The 16,450-nt window shown below is 35.3% G+C and overlaps 1 protein-coding gene and 1 pseudogene across 6 annotated transcripts in view; both read right to left on the bottom strand.

Annotated features, from left to right (window-relative positions):
- Positions 1-8,431, bottom strand: part of LOC131055868 (mitochondrial carnitine/acylcarnitine carrier-like protein) — a 36,884-nt pseudogene extending 28,453 nt beyond the window's left edge.
- The window catches only part of LOC131055869 (uncharacterized), an 88,508-nt gene that overhangs the window by 37,134 nt on the left and 34,924 nt on the right, over positions 1-16,450 (bottom strand). For 3 of the 6 annotated variants that reach the window (XM_057990189.2, XM_057990185.2, XM_059213964.1), the window contains exons 5-6: positions 14,181-14,265; positions 11,537-11,599 (exon numbers count right to left, since the gene is read on the bottom strand). The exons of 1 other annotated variant lie outside the window; for it this stretch is intronic. The gene's annotated coding sequence lies outside the window, so the exon portion shown is untranslated. Of the gene's footprint in view, positions 1-10,817; positions 11,132-11,536; positions 11,600-14,180; positions 14,266-16,450 lie in introns of all 6 variants that reach the window. 2 more of the 6 variants (XM_059213965.1, XM_057990187.2) reach the window with 2 other exon arrangements.

Genomic DNA, 16,450 nt, shown 5'->3' with positions numbered 1-16,450 from the left:
CTTGGTGGAAGAGAAACCAATGAAGCCACAAACAACATAAACCATACCCCACACAGCAATTGTGGCAAAGGTTACTCTCACCAAAATTATCAATCTAACCATACCAATCCCCCTTCCAAAATCTAGCCACCTCATTCAACCAAGAATGACAAGAAATGAAAGATGCCATTAAGAACCTACAAGCCAAGTCCTCTAGTCAACAAAAGAGATATAGATTTGAGGATTTGTGCCCTTATCCTCTTGACAAATCACTCACACAAAAATCTTTCCCTCCTCACTTTGGAATTCCTAAATTCAATAAGTACAAGGGAAAGGAGACTTGTGTGACCACATCAAGGAATTTTAAATGGCATGCCATGAAGTGGCTTATGATGATGACTTCTTAATCCACCTTTCCCTAGGAGCCTAGGTGGCCAAGTCCTTGAGTGGTTCCTTCTCCTAAAGGGTACCATTTTCTATTTCTGATCTAATGGAGAAATTTGTAAAGCACTTCTACAACATTGAACATGAATTGACCATGATGAACATAAGCAACACCAAGCTAAGATTGGGGATAGTTTCTCTTCCTTTATACAATAATGGCAAAGCCTTCCAAGTAGCTTCCCATCACCTATACTAGGAAAACAGCTAGTCCGCATCTTCATCACCAATATCAACACTACAATAGCTTTTCATTTACATGTTCATTGTGTCACCTCCTTTGATAGGCGATGCAAATCACAAGAGCCCTAATCAACAAGGGGCTTATGAAAAATCTTCTCCAAATATCAAAACACCAATAAAAAACCTAAGTTTTTCAACAAAAAGAACTAGTTTGTGATGGACCCATAGATGCAAAGAATGTCTAGGCTATGCAAAACCATCCAAGTGTTACTATACCTCAAGGGAAACCCAAACAAGAAATCAAAAAAAATTGATAAACTCCCCTGAGGGAGCCCATGGACAAAGTGTTTACAAATTAATAAAAGAAAACATGATCATCTTGCCCCTCACCAAGCAATTTGATGAAAGAAAACCTAAATTGGCTTGGTACAAAGAAAATGAGTGTTGTGAGTATTACAAAGTCAAAGGCCATGCCACCAAAAATGCATGAAGCTTAAATTGATGTCAAAGATCTAATCAACAAAGGAGACATTGAAGTTAAAGGGCAACTATTACCTTTGTCAAACAACCACTTGGGAATCTATCAAGAACCCTTCTAGAAGCACAATCAATCACACTCCTCATTCAAGTCAAGCCCAAAGTCATGAGACCCACACACAATGATGCAGGCGCATCCATGGTTATCAAGCAATCCTACATCAACCAAAAACATTTCCTTTCTTGCATTTCAATTTTTAGTTGTCTCAGCACTTTCTCCGCATTGTATTGGATATTTCTCTTCACGTCTTGCAGATCTGGATTCGCACTCTAAACGTGGTCATCTACATCATATCCAAAGATCTTTTGATTTGCGTTAAGCTATTGTGTTCGAAAGTTCAATCATTTTACTAGAATGTTCTATGTTCGTGGTGACAGTTCACTTGTGGACCCTTCCCATGGCATGCAAATCTAATTGGAACATCATTAGAGACATTTGGGACCTACGAGAATCCTTTCATGTAGTCCACATCATGTTTTCTTCTTTCGCAATGTATTTTGAGGCCAACCTACACGTTTTATCTTACTTTTGGGTTTTGAGACCTTGCAGCCAACACGGATCTTTTCTGGAGCTTAAGGAGCATATATAATAGCATCTGTAATCATTCTTACATACGTAGAATAGATAGAACATAATTAGCATCAAAGTAGTTATAGATCTCATCTGCCAGTCCACGAGACTATGATCAGGCCAATGCACCCTATGTAAACTTGTAATGCCTTGCAACAGGCCTATGAGCCCATTGTTATTTCAAATACTAATGCATATGATGTAATTGATATTGTTGATGATGAATATAATAATTTCCTTATTTGAAGAACATTTTGTTGTGTTATTTCCGCTTTGTTGACTCTATGTTGCACTGTTGGACAGTCCTATTCCGAATCCTCCATCTATGACTACACCAAGTGGTATCAGAGCGAGTTTCGAGTCCTTGTGGAGTCGAGGCATTTCTTGTGGTGATTAGACTGTCGGCCTGAGGCAGTCTACAAGTGTTGTCAACTGATCGCCGACTATGAGGCAGCTGAAACCTTGTAGTCAAATCGTCGAATTGAGGCAGTTGCACTAGAGCTAAGGAAGAGAATCCAATGATGGAAATGATAAGAGCAATGATCATCCGATTGGCTGTTGTAGAAGAGGATAGAAAGAGAGGCTCAAACCCTAGACCGAAAGGCAAAAGCAATGATGAATTAGACCAAAACCTAGCCGAAGACAATTCCGAAGAAGAAGAAGAATCAAATAAAGTTAGGGTGATGAAAGCTATTTCAAATATTGGCAAGAGAACTAGGATTGAAATTCAAAATTGAAATATGAGTCTGGTTTTTGGTGTAATTCCAAAGTAGCTAGCCTTCGGCCCTACTTTGTGCAACGACATCTTTCTGAGGGCTTTCCAAAAAGGTATTATCATTGGAAATCCAATGGTCGGATCTATTGCTATGGTCACTAGACTTTGTAGTGGTGGTGCTGGTGGTTCTTTTAGGATCCTTTTAGTTTTTGTTGTTGTCTTGGTGGGCCTAAGGCCTGTTCTTTGTAATTCTGTGATTTCTGAATAAATCTTTACCCCTTTTTCCAAAAAAAAAATATGTTCAACATCTCAATGAACCTTAATTTTTTTGGTGCATAATTATAGGCTAAGAGCACCTAAGTAACCTCTAAGCTGCCTATTAATGATGTCAATCAATGTTAACATCGTTAAGTACTATACTATATTTCAATTACTATTATCTTATATTTCAATTGCAATTTCTAAACAATTTTTTTTGAATAATTTTTCAAGTACTATATTTATCAAAAAAGCAAGTCTACAAAAAAATCACAATTATACCCCATTAATCCTGAATCCTGAAGCCAGCCGATTTATTCCTCCAAAAAATTCCGATTTGCGAAAAAATCGTTGACCCAATTTTCAACAATTTTTTGCGTTTAAATCGTGTTAAAATCATATTAAAAATCCCCAAAAATGGCAAAAAAAGTGAAAACAATCATTGTAAAAACTCGCAAAACCCTAGAAAAACTCATCAAATTACTGAATTGCTCAGGAATAGGGTTGATCTGAGACGGAATCAGAGTCAATGTGGAATCAACATTGAAACAGTTCGTCATTTTGTCCCTTAGTTTTCTTTCCGACCTCTAAAAACTCCTAAATAAAGGAGTGGGAGGAGCAATGGTAGTCACAAACCTAATTTGAAAGAGCCTCAATCATCCTAAATCGTGCTAGGCATATGAAATAGTATCGAAGCAGTTGGCAAATCTGCTCTAAATTGTGGCTTCGATATGACTCAAGCTCTTTGCACACCCCGCCCCATGGATTCTGTCGAAAACAAGTATATAATTAATATAGTACACTAGCTTTAAAATTAATACTATTATAGACGACACTTTGACGAGGGAGGAGCAGACCCCTATAGTTTATAATTAATACTACATAGTTTTAAAATTTAAACTATTATAAACTATGAATATATATTAATAGCTATATAATAAACTATAAATTAAAAATAACGTAAAATCTATAATGTACATATTTAATTTTCAATATAATATATAATAAATATTTTAATTTTTATGGAGAAAACTCGGGTTTTTAGCTTGGTCTGATCCCAGAGAGACCACTTATAGAGGATCTCTTCCCATGAGGCCATTTTCAAGTGGTCATCATTCCCCACACTTCACTTGTTCAAACCCATGAGCTCAACGGCCCAGCGAAGGCAGAAGGCTTGCAAGCCCAATGGCCCAGCATTGAACCTTGGTGGCTGCCTCACCAATGGAGTGTTTCTACCATGACACTAAACATCCAAAGACATATATGTTATATATAGATATAGATATAGATATATTGATATAGTTAATTTTTGCTCAAACAAAGACATACAATTCATAATGTGAGCAATATATCCAAAGGGCTCCATGAAAAAAATCTGAATGACAACAAAGAAGCTTACATACTTGTAATAAAACAGCCTCCAACACATAATCTGTAAAATTTGTCTCTACCTAAAATAGTGCTGCAAGCTAGATATTGTCAAAACCAGTGGCTTGCTAATCTTTCACTTCAACTAAACAAATGCCTTTTGTTGAATTCTACCCCATATAAAAGACTTACCAATTGCCATTAGGGAATATAAAGCATTGCAACTGTGGAATATGATTTGATAAGATTTCTCAAATATTGAACTACCCCATATAAAAGACTTACCAATAGCCATTAGGGAATATAAAGCATTGCAACTGTGGAATATGATTTGATAAGATTTCTCAAATATTGAACTACCCCTAGAAAACTCCTTGCCTTAATCACAATGAAATTCTTGGATCACTTCAAAATGGCTTCCACTTTTACTAAATTCCGAGCAATGGCTGGATCGCTATCTGATAAATTCTGATCTCAGCTACTTCATAGACTTAGCTAATCTTTGATCTCGGACTTAGACAACTATTTGGTGTATTTGTTGACTGCCCTTTTAAAAAGTTAACTGAATATTTGCCTATGTAATCAGCAATATGAATATAAACAACAAAAATCTATTTTCTACAATTCATGGGTTAAAATCCAATATTTTACCCATTTTTTCAAAAAATCTTATACTTTTCGTTTGCCGATTTTTTCCCCAAACAATTTTTGCTGCAATAGTGGAATATGATTTGATAAGCTTTCTAAAATATTGAGTTAACCCTACAAAACTCCTTGCCTCAATCACAATGAAATTCTTGGATCACTTCAAAATGGCTTACACTTTTACTAAATTCCTAACAGTAGCTGGATTGTTATCTGTTAAGTTTTGATCTCAGTTACTTCATTGACTTAGCTAATATTTGATTTCAGACTTAGACAACTATTTGGTGTATTTGGTGACTGCCCTCTTAAAAACTGAATATTTGCCTATGTAACCAGCAATACGAATATAAGCAACAAAAAGTTATTTTATACAATTCATAGGTTAAACTCTATTTTATTTGCTCTCTATATCTCTATGCTATGGAAATGCCCTTAAATTTTTTTTTTAAATAGTTTCTCTTTTTCTACAATTTTTTATGTTTTTTTTTAAATCCGATTTTTTCAAAAGAACTTGTACTTTTGGTTGGCCAATTTTTCCCCAAACAATTTTTGCTGCTATCCTGAATTTTGATCCATAATGCCCTCGTCCCCAAAATCCCCCATTCCAAAACTTTGTGGAGTATAGCATTGCTGCAAGTGATTTGTCACTGTCCATGGGGCAATTCGCATATATTTTGCAAAGGATTAAAACAACAATTTCAAAAGTCGACACTTATTAGATGGAAGGATTTGAAACAAAATTGTAATGAACCGGAAATCACTCTATGCCAGTCTACATTGAATCAGTTTCATTTACCTAAAATCAAGGACAGTTTGTACCATAGTTCCCAGACTCGGACTCGGCAACGACTCGGCAAAATAAAAAACCCTTGAAATTAAGAGATTTTTAACGATTTAAAACTTGTTTCATGCACCCATTATTGAATAATGCCCAATTATAATGTGTGCTAGCTTGTTATGCCATGAAAGGCATGCTGGTAGAGTATCTACTTGTTTGGGGCTTCTGTTTAGTATTTTCTTTGGCCAAATTGAAATTCTGGGAGCACCAACATGAGACATCATGAACATCTTCACTTGGAAACTATAAGGAGTGCTTGTGTATGGTAGCATTAAATAGTGTGCTTGTTGAAATTAGGTTTTACCTTAGGACTATAGTTGACCTTGGTCTTTCTTGGACCTCTTAGTTTTTAGGCTATATATATGTTGGATGGAAGGGGGAATTGTGAGGCCAGAAGGGTTTGAAAATATGCTCCTCAGAGACATCCCTTGCCAAAAATAACCTTGTGCCCCATGGGGGGATTTTTTGGGATGTGGGGACAGGTAGGAAATGTCCCCAACTCACCCCCTTTTTTCAAAATTTTAAGAAACATCCCTGTTGTGAGGTACTCACACATCGCCCCATTGCAAATGAAGACCCCCACTTTTTGCTTTCTCGGGTTAGCTCTTTTAGTTTTGTTGTTGGTCGTTTTAGTGTCTTAGCCTTTGCATTGAAGGGATTGAGTTTCTCAAAGGTCATCAAGTCAGGTGGATCTCCTCAAGGTGGAGTGAAGGAGGTTAGGTCAGTTGAGTAATTAGGGGTTATTTAGATCATTCCTAGGGTTTTTGTGTACTATCCGGTCACGCTTCAAGTTGCTAAATCAAACCTTGGTTGAATTGAATGCAAAGTGTCCTCCTAGCTCTCGTCCCTTACATCAAGGTTAGAGTGAACTCGACTTAAAAGTCTGGAATGTCATCCTGATCCTGAAATGGCTTGAAATATGACTAAGTCTGAAGATTTAAAGGATCCTCCAAAAACTAGATTTTGCATTATAACTCATGGAGGTCCGAAACCACTCTCAAACATCCTGACAATATATATGGAATATAACTTGAAGTATAAGAAAGAGAAAAGACATAAGGAAATGTCACTTATACTTGAATCCTGACGGAGAGACTAACTTGTCAAACAACTTTATGTTTTTTTTGTTTTTTGCAAGTCAAAACATTGACTAGTCGTGGCCGAGTCTTGGAGCTCGGACTCGGCGAGTTTTGCCATAGTCAAAACTCGCAGAGTCCAAGTCCTGAGTCAGCAAAACTCGCCGAGCTTGGCTCGACTCACCACCTCGGTGAACTTGCTTGACTCGCGGCGAGTCTGGGAACTCTGGTTTGTACTGAGTTGGTAGTTCTATTAAGATACTTGCACATAATTAAATAAACAGATTGACTTCTTAAAATAAAGGGGTGGTTAGCTCATAGTTAGGAATTCCTATTATAAATAACAGTTAGCACCTAGTTAGAAGTTATAGTTAGGGTTTGTTGCAAAGTGTTGGCTAAATAGATTGAGGATGATTAATCAATTAGTCATTGAATGGGAATGATTGCTCAGTCAGGGAAGATTACTGCCAGTAGATTTTAATTTCTATCTACTACCCTTCCCAATTATAAGAAATTGTATAATCATTTCTAAAGAATCTTTCGGAATTTATAAGGTTTCCAATTGAATTGTAAGGCAGGAGTTGGTGGCTTCTCCACATGAGGGTGGCTCACTAAGAGCTTGTTTTGTTCCATGTGTTGTATATACTAGAACAGATTTAGTTTCTTGATAAGGAGATATTTTCCACAGCAAGTCAGATTATTATATTGCTATCAGGATTCAACACTGTAGTTTTCGAGTCGAACTTATTGACCCATGTATCATGAGTAGTGGTTTACAAGAACCCATCTCTCCACAGATTTAGTTTCTGTTTTTTTTTTCAGTACTCTCATAAAGAATTAATATCTGCATATCTATATCTCAGTTCTATATTTTGGTCCATTTTTGTGTCCTGGCTGTAGTTAACATTTTCAAGTTCAGGACCTCAGGTTCACAAAAGAGAAAACATTTTCATGTTCAGGTTCAAGTGGACTTGCAATCAAACAGCAGTCAGTTAAAATCAGTCTACACTGAATTAGCTTAATTTCCCTAAAATCCAAGAAAGTTTGTACTGAATTAGAAGTTCAGTTAGGATCTGTGCAGATCGTTAAACAAATTGAATTCCTATAATAAAGGGACAGTTAGCACATAGTTAGAAGATTCTAAAATTAAGGAAACTTAGCACATAGCACCTCGTTAGAAGTATACTTAAGATTTGTTGTACAGCGTTAACTAAATAGATTGAGGATGATTGATCAGTCAGTCTTGATGGAGGTTGATTGCACAATTAGGGAAGATTACTGCCAGCAAACTTCCTTTTATATGCCCTGCCCTTTCCCATTATAAGAAGCTGTCTAATCAGTTCCAAAGGTTTTTAGAAATGAGAAAAGTTTTCCCTAGAAACAAACAGAAAACATCAGAGGGTCGAATTCCAGGGGGGATCTGGCAGAGAAGGCAGTGATTCTCAGTCCTCACAGCAAGATCCAGAGGGCCAACAAAAGTATAAATAAAACCAAACATATGTTATTGAAGGAGCGCTGTATAGATGTATTTCTGCTGATCACATTCCCAGGCAAGATTATCTTTTGTGCTTCCTTCCATACAGCAGTCATGCAGACTCCATGCTCACCTTTTTCACTGCCAAACACCTTCAGAACAGCAGCACCACTTTTTCTTTGCCTTTTCTGTTTGTGGTTCTACAGCAATAGCACTTATGCTACTGCTGCATTTTGCCACATCTTTCTTTTCCTCTTGCCAGGCACTTCTCTTCACACCAACTTTAGGCAGGCCAGAAAGGAACCTCAGGTAAGGTTTCAACAAGCATCCAGGAACCCACAACCTTGCTCTGATACCATATTAAATTGATAACACAAGTCATGACCATTACATTGTAGAGTGATTGATTATATAAGCCCAAAGAATGACAATACAATGCCCAACATAAGGAACAACCTCATAACAAAAAGACAACCTACATTCAACAATGTGCTGACAATAGCAAAATCAAAACTACGCCTAACAAAGATGACATGCCTTTATTTTCTACTAAAACCATTTAATTAATCTAATAATTGTAAAGTAGGAGATGGTAGCTTCTATACACATCCGTGGCTCACAAAAGCGCTTGGGCTGTTCTATATATTGATTTGATTTTGTTGTTTTTTCAAGTACTCTCATAGAGAAAAAGATAAATGTGCAGACTTATATTCCAGTTCTATATTTCTGTCTAAATTTGTCTGCTGGATGTAGTTAACATTTTCAAGTTCAGGTTCACAAGAAAAGTATAGAGATACACCAAATAATCAAAAACAAGTTGATGGTACAGTTGCGACTTATATTTTGACTCTCAAATATGGCTGCATAAAGAAGTTTATGATTTACATGTTTTATTGTCATATGTGGCGGCATACAGAAGATATACAAACTGTTTGACAAAGTGCAGGGAAGTCTAACCTGATCAGTTTACGTTGGGTGCAGCAATTCCCAGCATTCCCAAGGACCAGCACCTAAGATTTCAAACAAAGTATGTAAAGCAAAAACACCTCAACTCTAAAATTTAGAGATTGTGCAGTTGTAACAGCTCTGATTGTCTGGCCAGCAGCAGTTTAGCTGAGATGCGGTGAAGCCTTATGCTGGATATGCACATCACAGATTTGCAACTGTAATTTTGTGAATGACGATTATAAACCCAAACTGGTTGCTAAGAAGAACGTAAACCCAAAGTAGGTGACTAAGATTAAAGGTGGTTTTGGGCTGCTTTGCAATTTCCTGGGATTTAATCTCAGACTGTCTTGTGCTCATTGTTCATTTCTGTTATTTTGTAAAGGGTTCTAACGCCCAGAAGAGCTATTTAATTTTGAACAAGGAGGAAAAAAACAATGAATTTCAACAATCTATGAAATAGGAAGCTGAAAACAATTGCACAACATTCAAAGTTCTTATTGAAAGAGCCTCTTATAGGTCAAGCGGTGACAGATAAATAAATAAATAGATATTTTAAATGTCTATGAGACCAAAATAGATTATAAAGGAGTGAGACATTTCTGAAAAAAATATAGTGCAGTTATGCCTTAATTTGGAATCTCTGGTTTTTTTCTTCTTCTGAAGGTTCATTCTGTTGATGTGGGTAGTTAATCAGAAATTTACAGCTTTTTTCACCATTTTCTTCTTCTAATATAATAGGCATGGACATCTCGTTTCAACGTTTACTTCTCGAATATGGTAGACAGACATCCCCTTCAAAACGTCCAAATCACTAGTTTAAATGTGAGTCAAATATTTAGTGAGGCTTCTATTTTGCTGTCCAAAGCATTGGTAGAAAGGGTAAAAAGGAACCTACCCCAAAGCGTCCAAATCACTAGTTTAAATGTGAGTCCAATATTTAGTGAGGCTTCTATTTTGCTGTCCAAAACATTGGTAGAAAGGGTAAAAAGGAACCTACCCCAAATCTCTTAGGTGTGTCTCTACCTCCTGTACCACATTTAGTGAGGCTTCTATTTTACTAATTTATATGGTAGACAGACATCCCCTTCAAAACGTCCAAATCACTAGTTTAAATGTGAGTCAAATATTTAGTGAGGCTTCTATTTTGCTGTCCAAAGCATTGGTCAAAAGGGTAAAAAGGAACCTACCCCAAAGCTCTTAGGTGTTTCTCTACCTCCTGTACCACATTTAGACTTAAAACCCGAAAAAAATTGCCTTTTGACAGACCAATTTTTCGGATCTAATAGAAAATGTGAATCTTGACAGGGTTTGCATTCCCAAAATAGACCATTGTGCAGCAAAACTCTCCAAAAAAAAGCGAGTACTCTTCATTCGCAGAAAACATTTGATTCACTATTTCTGTACATTTCCCATTTCCAGCAAACAGAATGTATCAAGTAATGCGCAGTTGCGGGAAATGCTGTTCGCTGTTCAGACCTGAATTGTAAGGCCCATTTTCCCCCTAACTCGGATGAGAATCCCAAGGCACCAAAAGAGCTAAACAAAAGAAGCAATTGAATTGAGATTTTATCCGATTTGACATTATATTGAAAAACATCAATTTTTCTATACTTTGTATGAAGCTTACAGCGCTGTTTAATTTCCCATGTTTAGATTTTTGCAACCACGCATTGTTATGCTGGTTCTGTTAAGCTTCAGAAATATTTCAAAACTCAAAATTTGGTATTTGATTGAACTGAAATCTACAGGCAATGAATAAAAAAGTTCAAAATTAAGAATCCTACCAGTGAAGGAATCCAAACGCCTTAATGTAAATTTCCCATTACGCCAACCAGAGATGGATGAAGCAGGGGAATAACTTGCAGCAAACAGGATTCCCCCAAAAGATTTCAAAAGCACATTATATGCAATTCCCTCTGTGCCCACACTTATTGGAGAGAACATCTACCGGTGGATTGGAATCTCGAATCTAGGGCGCACCAATATTCTTGTTAGGCAAATCACATCCCACCCACTTTCTGGTTCACCCGTTTCGTAGGTCCCATCATGTTGGCTTAGCCATGTTTGTTCCCAGACGGATGCAAAAAAAACTGCACCTCTGAAAATATTTTAAAATAATAAATAAACCAACCTTTTGAAACGTGAAAAGCTGATACAATCACAAACTATTTTTTTTTAAATATTAAATTATTATAAGATAAGATAATGATATAAATATTTGTAAGGTTAACATTTTTACAACTCCACTAAATTGGAAAGTACAAGGAAAGATAAAGAAAAAAAGATGTGAAAGTATAACTTTAACAAGAGCTCTGCGAGAGCTAGAGTCCCTGCCAAATGCAAGAAATATTAGTGAATATATTGGAGTAAATTTGTTTTGTATAGAATAGCTTGCGCATGTGTTTTTTAAATATTAATGGAACTAAATTTAGCATTATTTTGTAATATAATGCTAAATGGATAGCACAAGCATCAATCAAAACTAAGAAACTAGTCATTATACCTGTGGCCAGATAGAATCGGAACTATTGGTGGAGCAACAGTGTTGTATATTGCTATGCACTTGCTGCACACATTATGCAAAATATGTTAGTAGAGACAAGGCAAATGATTTGTTTACTGAATGCTATCTAGTGAATACATCGCAAAGAGATTCTCTTAATTTTTTGGAAGGATTTCTCTTGCAACTTTTAACAATAAAATTTTCAAAACGCTTATGGCTTGTTCTTGAAAGAGGCAAGTTCTGGAAAATGGGAAAATAATTTATATGAACATTGTGCTGTCAAGCTAGGCATTATGACAGATATCATACTTTTAACAGAATATACTATAACCTATATATGAAGTTGCAGTACATAAAAAAAGTCTACAATTAAAAACTGTCTCAAAAAATAATCTATGTTTGAAAATGAAAAATTCTTTAATTTAATTATGAAAAGTAGGGGGAAAAAAGTTTTCAAATTTGTTGTCTTCATAATACTTGTATAGCTGCAGGTAAATGCCAGTTTATCATTTCTGATGTAACATTTAAGCTTTCCACAGTATTCATAAGAAGTTTCATATGAAGTTAGAGTACGGCATTGATCTCTTCATCTTTAAGCATTGGCTAATAGTTTTTGATGCCATACCATTTTTAGGTTTTTAAAGTTTTAGCTTTACCTGTAGCATCACTTATTCTTGAAACTGTTCATTGTTGCCCCACTCTTAAAACAGCTTACAAATTCTTTAGTATATGGAATTATAAAGCTAGGCATTCTAATAGGTACCATGCATTTAGGTTGAATAAATTAATTTAGAAACATTGTGCATAATCCAAAGCTTGATAGATTGATATTATTATGTTTTTGGTTCAGCTCTTCCCTATTAGTTTGTGCAAATTGAAGGTAAATTTTTTGCCTTTTCTATAATTTCTAACATCTAGATTTGATAAATAACATTTTGGTGATTTTTTGCTTTTTTTTAATTGGCTTGTTATATTTTTCATGGTGCTCATGAAAAATAAATCCCAAAACTTCAAATGTGTAGCTATTTAAGGTATGCTCACACATACACATTCATAATTGTAAATTTTATTCATTTAAGCTGAGAGTAGCTTCTGATGTCAATTTATATAGTAATCGTTGCATTATATTATTAAAAGTTGTAAACAAAAGTTCTTGACTAACAATTAAAAATCTGTCATTTACTCTTCTTATTTTCTTGGGTTGCAGTATTAGATTTTACAAGTGAGGAGGCAATAGATGATGCTTGGATGCCATTTTCTTATTTGAGTGAATTAAATTGCCTTCTTGGTGCTAGTAATTGTCGTATTCGAAGAAGAGCCAAAGCATGCTCACACATACACATTCATAATTGTAAATTTTATTCATTTAAGCTGAGAGTAGCTTCTGAGGTCAATATATATATAGTAATCGTTGCATTATATTATTAGAAGTTGTAAACAAAAGTTCTTGACTAACAATTAAAAATCTGTCATTTACTCTTCTTATTTTCTTGGGTTGCAGTATTAGATTTTACAAGTGAGGAGGCAATAGATGATGCTTGGATGCCATTTTCTTATTTGAGTGAATTAAATTGCCTTCTTGGTGCTCGTAATTGTCGTATTCGAAGAAGAGCCAAAGCACTAGTAGAATGGGATGAAGTTGATTGAAAAGTTGTTGTTGAATCAATATCTGGATCTGTCATGACTTGTGGAGTTGTGTTTGGAGATTCTCATGCTGCACCTCCCAGGTAAATCTTTCAACAAGAGAAGGAAGGTGGTTGCACATAATTCCTATAAAATTATTTGAGTCATCCATATGGCAAAGAAATGAAATATAAATTTATGTTTCCACGCCTTAACTAAATTGATTGACTGTCAGAGGTGCATGGTATTAGCTCCAAGTTTCTAAGAGTACAGATCTTGTTTTTAACTTTATGGCTTCGGCTTGCCAGTCTTGCACTGTGTACTATATCAGTAAACTTTATGGCTTCGGCTTGCCAGTCTTGCACTGTGTACTATATCATTTACTGATATAGGAAAACTCAGTGGTTGAGTAATTAAAAGTTTTGGACTTGAATAAATCATAGTGAAATCAAGCCCATGTTAATTTATGATAAGATCCATTGCAAAAACTCTTCAATTATATTGAGTTAGAAACTTGGGTGAGTAATACAACATGGCTATGTATGGCAATTTTCAATGTGTATTTGCAGTTTTCAAATTAAAAATATATCAGAAACTGGAAAGAGACTACTTTGGAAAATTGGAATGATTTCAACCTTGAACATAGAAAATACATTTGCTAAGGTTGATTTTTTGTATATAGATTGAAATGTTCTCAGAGAGATTGGTTTCCAGTGGCCTTCTTAAGACTACTTGTTTATCCGTTTTGGCTACTAAATACAAACTAGTTATGCAGATGTTGGGACAACCAGCTTTCCATGTGCAGCTAGAATCTTTAAGAGTCTATAATGAAGAATGGGATAATCAACATTCGGATTATGTAGAAATAAAAGCACCAACTGTTTATAGCTTTGACATCTCTCTAGTTAGCAAAAATTGGAGATAAGAATAGAAAGTGCACCTCAATGGGTGCTTAAAATTGTTTTTTGCATTGTACTAGAGGTTAATGAAGGAATAGGAAAAAGAAAAGCAGTGACCATACCTATAGCCAAAGATATGTGTTCAAAGAGTATTTCCTCAAGCATGAATCCTACTAATATTGTATATTGGTTGTACTTGTTGTGTACCTACACACATTATACAAACTGTGTTAGTAGAGACAAGGCACACCATTTGTTTGTTGAATGTCATGTAATGAATAAAACACAAAGAAATTCTTTTAATTTTTTAGAAGGATTTGTCATCTAATTTTTAACAATAAATTTATAGAATGCCAGCAAAAATATAATGAATAAACAGTAAATGCTAGTTATTTTTTTATTTTTTATTGTTAAAAATCGATGAGAAAATCTTATGGCATTCAACAAATAGTTCATGTGCCTCGTCTCTGCTAACATATTTTGTATGACATTGGTAGGTATAGTGACCGATTTTCTTGTTTCTATTTCTTTTTCTAGCTCTATTAGATCAGTCCTTTGATTTCATAAGTTTAGCTCTATGACTATTTTTAGTTTTATGAATTTCTTCATTTGGCTCCTCCATGATCTATAGTTCAAACTCTACATTGTCACTATTCTACTATCCAAACCACTTGTGATTTGTTTACAATATGAAATAATGCTAAAATGTAGACATTAGCTTGCTTCTACAAATAATACTGTTGATAAGCACAATTCAAAATCAGTTGCATTACATGTCTTGTACTTCACAACTACATTAGCTTGCTTTGTCAAACAACACTGCTGATAAGCACAGTTCAAAATCAGCTGCATTACATGTGCTATAATTCACAGCTAGATTTTAGAAATAAATGGTCATATTGAAATAGCCATGGCTAAATCGAGAACAAATTGGAAGTCATTTGAAAAAATAAAACAATGACAATCAACGGTTTAAGTAGAAAGTCATGAAAGAACTAAACCGAGAAATTTCTTAAAACATAAACAGCCACCATATGTCAAAGTTATTGCTAAGCCCTTGCTTAGCCCTTGATCAAACACAGTGCAAATAATGTGAGTTAAACAAATCCTACAAGTTTAAAAAAATCTCATGAAAATAAAAACTGACACAAATACTGTGAGAGTCTTAACTATTACATCAAAACGGATGAACTAGCATGTATCTGCAGTTGTACAAGTATTATGAAGACAACACATGTGAACACTTTTATTTTCCCTATTTTTAAAATTAAAACGAGAAAAACCACTGGTAAAAATTAAAAAATATAACAATCCAATCAGGAAAAAGAAAAAAATCAGTGGAAATGCTATTTATGAAATCTAGATGTTAGAAACTATAGAAAAAGGCAAAAAATTTACCTTTAATTTGTGCAAATTAATAGGGAAGGGCTCAAACAAAAACATTAGTTCCAAAATACACAATCCCCAACTCTGTAATTGAATAAGTTAATTTGGAAACATTATGCACTATCCAGAGCTTGATAAATTGATATTATTGGTGAATGGCCTTGTGGTTTGTGTGTTTCTACTATGATCGAGTTTTGTGACATATTTTGCTTCTTTGTAGCAACATTTGTAAGCATATTGATGGATTTATTAATCATTGCAAAAAAAGTTGTCTTAGAGATGTTTTGATTATGCTGTTTTTGATTAAGGGAAAGCAGGTTTTGAGGGGACCAGAAACCCCGTACATCAGGTTTTAAAGGGACCCGAAACCCTCAAATTTTGCCAGGATCTGGAACTTACAAAGAAACTTCTGCTATAAAGATAGGCAAATAAGATCAGCAGACTAAAACAACAGAGTTGGCTAGAACCAGCCATAAGCTAGCACAGCCAAGAACAGAAAAAAGCCAGCACCAAACCAGCTGGCAACACAACCTAAAGCATTAGATGAAGTCGATAGACTCCCACATCCAAACATCAAAGATTTTCCGGGATCCCCTACCCATATTTAGAAAAATAAGGCAGCAAAAGGCTAGCCCGTCCCTTAACCAAAAACAGCTACAGTTTGTGTTGGGCCCTCGAAAACTATTAGCATCCAGCTAGATATGATTACATAAAAGAAGCATTAAAAACTAAATCGAAACATAGGGGTTTTGAAAGGCTCCCTCCAAATACACTTGAGGCCGATTCGCAAAGTGAAGCCAATAGACTTTAGCTCTTGAAGGAGACAATCCATGTCTTTAAGTCCATTAAGGAATCTCTTGATGATATATTTCCTATCAGGAGCCTCAAGGCCCCTGATGTTCCAAGAGATTGTTTTCAGCATGGCTAACTTTATTGGGTGGTGTCCATTTGGGATTTAAATCCCTCAAAACATTTAGGCCATTCCTCTTTATTTGTGATATTGCTA

This window comes from Cryptomeria japonica, chromosome 11, assembly GCF_030272615.1.
Source record: "Cryptomeria japonica chromosome 11, Sugi_1.0, whole genome shotgun sequence".
Lineage (NCBI taxonomy): Eukaryota > Viridiplantae > Streptophyta > Pinopsida > Cupressales > Cupressaceae > Cryptomeria > Cryptomeria japonica.
This window is presented reverse-complemented; position numbering and strand designations above follow the sequence as displayed.